This window comes from Arabidopsis lyrata (genome assembly GCF_000004255.2).
Source record: "Arabidopsis lyrata subsp. lyrata unplaced genomic scaffold ARALYscaffold_1, whole genome shotgun sequence".
In the NCBI taxonomy this organism is placed as follows: domain Eukaryota; kingdom Viridiplantae; phylum Streptophyta; class Magnoliopsida; order Brassicales; family Brassicaceae; genus Arabidopsis; species Arabidopsis lyrata.
The window spans coordinates 14774609-14780620 of NW_003302555.1; positions in this window are offsets into that span (position 1 = coordinate 14774609).

A 6012-nucleotide genomic window follows, 5' to 3' on the forward strand; every position below is an offset into this window, starting at 1 on the left:
CTAAATCATCGAATACCGGAGTAGCATCATTATCGAGAATCTCCAACTCGCCACCATGTAATGTAGAAAAGTCATTATACACTTCGTAAGCCTCAGCTGCGGTAACTAACCGATTATCATTCAGTGTCCCACTTGCGGAAGCTCCAATACCACGGTCGATAGTGACTTCGTATATACCATTAATATTGGTATCCGTGTTACCTTCGCAGCCTGTATCTTGTACACACTCTGTAGTGTACGTACATTGGTACAAACCATGTTGACACGTACGTCTTGGAGTCACCGTTGGTGTACGGTCACCCGAATGAGAAATGTTATCTCCGCCAGGTGCAGTAACTAGCCGATTATCATTCAGTGTCCCACTTGGGGAATCTCCAATACCACGGTCGATAACATCATCCCCAGAGACATCGTCTATACCATTAATATTGGTATCGGTGTTACCTTCGCTGCCTGTATCTTGTACACATTCTGTTGTGTACGTATATTGGTACAAACCATGTTGACACGTATGTCTTGGAGTCACCGTTGGTGTACGGTCAACCGAGTTATTTCCTCCACGTACACGATGACTTGTGTACGTACACTCTGCCAATAGACGAATGAATTCCCCTGGATGTTGAACCGTTTGTTGAGTGAGAATGACGTCCTCCTCAACATTCCCTATTCCATATTCTTCAATAATTAAATCGTTCCACTTGTTGTAATCGTAATCTTCGCCACTGCCTTCACTACCGTCTATAGTAGGATCGAGGGTACTTCCCCCCATAGATCCATCATCACCCTGATAATCATCATACCCAGCACCATCTTCGTTGTCCTCCTCCTCTTCTTCATCCTCATCTGTTTTATCGTCTTCAACGTCGTCTTGCTCATCTACGGCCTCATTATTTCCATCTACATTTGAAGCCGCTACGATGGGATTTGGTGTCGTTGCACTCCCACACACACGGTAACTCTCACCATCGGTCCTAGGGACAGTATTCCCGAGTGCCTTGACGGTTGTAATGAAAGAGACAAACAAGGTGACACTAGGATCCCCACCACGAATCAAAAAGAATGTATCCAGGTTCATTTGATTGTCAATGTATACAGGAGGGCGTTTACTTTCTATCATCACTGACATCTTTCCCGGCATCCAGTAACTAATTATTGGATTGCATTCGGTGCACTTCAAACTGAAAACCTCGCATAATGTACGTACAAATGCCGTGTACGTCATGTTTTGCCTAACACGTACACAACGACCAAACCAGCCTTCCCATGGTTCAAATTTCCATTCTTCTTCTTTGTATTTCCACTCACCCACCATAGTAAATACGGGAATATCCATTACCAACCTGCATCATAAATTCAGCAGAACCCCATTAAATGCAAATGAAAGCATGATTATATCTACAAAAAACAAAAAGAATTCCCAACTACACACTTATAAACATAAATCTATCCTCATTTAGCAATTTCAACTAAAAAAAGTGGAAATAAAAATATTCTGGGTTTTTATATAAAAACAATGTTGATCTTAGCACACAATCAAGACCCTAGTGTGTTAAAACAAAAAACTTCTTAACCAATTTCATTACTTACACGTTCAATGCTTGTCTTGGCTCCAAACTTTGTAAATCAAGAAGATCAAACCGATGCAGAATCACATTCGTTCAGAAAAATTTGTTTGTTTCATGGATCATGTTTGTCTCTTACAACTATTCACGCATAAAAACTAATATTAGAAAAAGTAATGATGACTTTTGCATTAATTGTGACATGAATCATGTCTAAACTTTTTGGGCATTAAATACTGATGTCTCATTGTGTTTTAATGTTTTTAATCCCAACTTGTCACTGTACTCCCGCACAAATCAATTAAGAACGAAATATATTGCTTAACCGGAACAGTGTACGTAACTGAACCGCTTAACTGAACCGTACAGTGAACAGTACATCGGTCCGTTGGTAGGGGTAAAATGGTCAGATTTTCGCCAAAATGTCAAAACATGAAAGGCCATTCTCAGTTTGCCAAAACTTGAAAATAAAAGTTGGTCAACTGCCATAACATGCAATTTACCCTTTTTTGTAATGACTTATCATTTCATACTTGCTGGACGTAAGGATTTATATATTAAGCTAATTAGTTACTATTTTCAATTATCTTCCTCATTTCTGGCGATAGCTTGTCATACTGTTTTCTCTTTTATTTCTAACACTTGAAAAAATTCCTACATATTTTAAGAAACCTATGGAATGTTTTTTTTTTATTCTTGATAAAAGAGAAAGAAAGAGAAAATTTCATAACCCAAGTTAGCACGAACAAAAGGTTTGTCTTACATGCATGTGCATTTTTTCAAACTTTGACCCTATGCAGAAAATTCTCTCTTCCTCGATTAGGGTTTTTGTTCCATTTATATTATAAATTTTAAATTCTTAGCGAGACTTTTAACTAAAGCCAAAATTATCATAGTTCAATTTATATCTCAGAATGAGAAAACATAATAGTAGTCAAGGAATATATATAAAAAGACCCATATATATATATATATATATATATATGCATAAACGTTGACATAAACGTCCACAGTCATGCATAATATATGAACCCTAAAAGCTTATCGCTTTATTATGAAATAAAAAAAAAAGAAGATCTCAAAGCTGGGGCGGTGCGTGTGGGAGAATATAATAGTATGAAAGCTAAATAGGGAGCTGGCTTGATGCTTCAGTTAGGTTCGCCTCGTGGGGATTTGAGCTCTCAGAGAAAACGATATATATAACAACGAACAACCAAACAAACCAGAGGACAACAACGATGAGACTGAAAATGGTCGAAATAAGGGAGATGAGCGTGATAGCTGCGAGAGCCCCAAAGAGATGACTGGTGTGTCCCACGAAACTGCGGATAAGAGGTTTGTTTTGGAGCTTGACTTCGCAGACTCGAAGGATGACGTAGATCAGATTTAGCACCAAGAAACCCAGGATATATAGTAATGGATCTGTGAGCTGCTGCTTTGGTTGGAGCCCAAGATTGGTTTGTAACAACTTGGAGCAACGCATAAGCTCCACCGTTGATAGCAATGATAGCCTTGTGCACAGTGGAGGAGTACACATCCTGCGCCTGATCCAACGACGACATTTCTAGCTAGCCTAAGGTTTTACTTGGGTTCTTTTTTTTTTTTTTGGTTGTAGATTTTATAACTTGAGATTATTCTCATTATGTTTAGTTAATATGCTATTCTTATCTTAGACTAGCTCATTTCCTCAACTGTATATTACAATAACTCATCTTACTACTTAATTACCCTCTCATACCTACCGTATATATTCCCATAATATAATTAGCCACTTGCTTTAATTTTGTCTTCTTAATTTATAACTAACCATAAGATTCAGCTCGTTTTGTTTTTGTTCTTACTTTTACTTTACTATACTTCTATATCCCAGATTATGCATGGTAAAACAATTAACACACACACTGACCCACACGACCTAAACTACTTACTCCCATGTGTTTCGACTTTGAAGATGTTTTAGTATTAATTGCGAAGACAAAAACCATAAAAAGATCATCAAAAAAAGCATTAGTTGTTATTAAAACATTAGTTAAAAGATTTTTTTGGTTTTAATTTGTTTTGTAAATACCCTATCTACTAGATAAATTACCCGTACTATGTGCGGGATGAAATGACAATTAAAGAAGTGCATTGTAGTTTTAGTTATAAAAATTATTGTATTATTATCCGGAATCCAAAATCTGTTAGTGTACTATGAAACATGTTAAAAAAACGTTTTATATTCCAATCATCGATTTTTCATATCGGAATTCGTTTTACCCGTAAAATAATTAAAGGCGACAATTTTTTTTCTAACGTAACTTAAATAACAAACACATATACATCTTTGTAAAAGAGTTGATGAAGATTTACAAAATTTAGATTGCTCGAAAACTAAGAAGATGTGTGTTTGGTAAATTTGAGAGGATGAAGATGATATCAGGGAATATATTTATAGAGAAATATTTTTGTAGGGTTCCGTTTAATTTTTGAAATTTGGATTACCTTCAAAATTTGAAAAATTAATTTATTGTTGATTTTATGATAGATTTAGTTTTGAGAATTAATTTTATAAATGTAGTTTGGATTTATGAACCTAGGAAAATTTGTACTTACAAAAGTTATAAAAATACATTCTAATATATTAATTTACATGAATTATACGCTTACATGTTTGAGTTGTTAAATATATCTATATATATATATATATATATATATATATATATATGTTATTCTGGATTTTAAAATATAGACCTTAGATCAATTTAATATATATACATATACACAAATTCTTTATGTATATATAGAGATATGATGTTTGTATTACTGATGTTTAATGTTAATTAACGAAATAATTAGAATATCATGGCACATTTGTAACTAATCTAGTAATATATAGACCATTAGTTTGCTCGATTTATGAAATAAATATATAGACGTAGCATGTCTAACATTTTAATATTAGATAATACAGATTTGTTATTTGTTATGCATATATAGAAAAAATGTAACATTTGTTATGTGTTTGCTGATATAGAAATAATAAAGTTTGTCTCGTATAGATTGTGTATGTTTTTTTTAATTTTTAATTAGAAATTCGTTTTTGATTAGTGGGATATATGGATATATGAGACTAATGGCAAATTCAATAGTCTAATAAATTTTGGGTAATTATCTAAATAGAAGCCAAATCATTGTAAGAGCGACACATCAGCGTGACAATCTTGTTAATAACACATGATGTTAAGTTTTTTTTCAAAAAATGTTTCTCTATTAATATATAGGGGATATTAAGAATTTTAAAAAATAGCAGATTAGCAGATATTTTGAATGTTTACGAAAATCAACTTTTAGTGTAATAAGACACTAATGTAAGTATTCAGTTTTTTTTTTTTTAATAATTTATTTACTGCTTAATGTATATATGAAGATTGTTATTTTTGTGTATTTAACTAGTTTCCTCACATAACTTTTTTTTTTTTTGTCTTTTATGTTTATTTTATATCTAACTAAAACATTTTAACCAAAAATAAACTATACGTAATTTTACGAATTGTCACAAAATTATATGTATAAACAGAAAATAAAATTAAATATAGCATAGATACTTAGAAAATATAATAAAATTATAATAAAATAGGATGGAGGGTGTGGATATGTTTTTAGTCAAAGTGAAGTCTATTTGACTCCACGTTTTCTACCAAAGTTCGACTCCATTAAATCGCGTTATCTCCGTGATAAAAATTGTCTATGGATCGGACATTTTCAAGCCAAAGATGTAAAAATTAATTTTTAAAAAAGGACAAACGGTATATATCTTTTATTATTAGGTTTTGTGAAAAAACCATCAAACTTGCCAGTTTTTGTAATTTTATCATTCACCTCCAAAAAGTACTAATTAAACATACGAATTCAAAAATAATACGCAATCTAACTCTTTTTCATTACTTTCAAGTTTGTAAAATTTTGATGAATAATATGTTAGATCGAAGTCCTCACGACGACAAGTTCATCAACTACACCTTTAGAATTTTAAAAATCTAATGTATGTGACTATAAAAACGAGTTATCTAATACGTAATATGCATTTTAAACGTAAAAGCGAGTTATCTAATACCAACTCTACCGCCAAGTCTGCGCAATCTAATATGCAATCTGCATGTTTTAGAGATAAATGGTAAAATTGCAAAAATTAACGAGTTAGGAAGTTTTTTTACACAAAATCATTTATTATTTGAACCCGTACATATAAACATATAGACATAAGACATACAAGTTATATATACACCTATATATTTATGTATATAATTACTGCTTTGTGGAATCGGGGTTGATACCTTTTTGGGCATATATACAAAACATATTTAGCTAATGGAACAAGTTTAGGTAACTAATGATCTATTTAAAATGAGCCCGAAGGAAGTGACTAAATGTAAACTAAAATCCTAGTTATTATTATTGAATTACATAA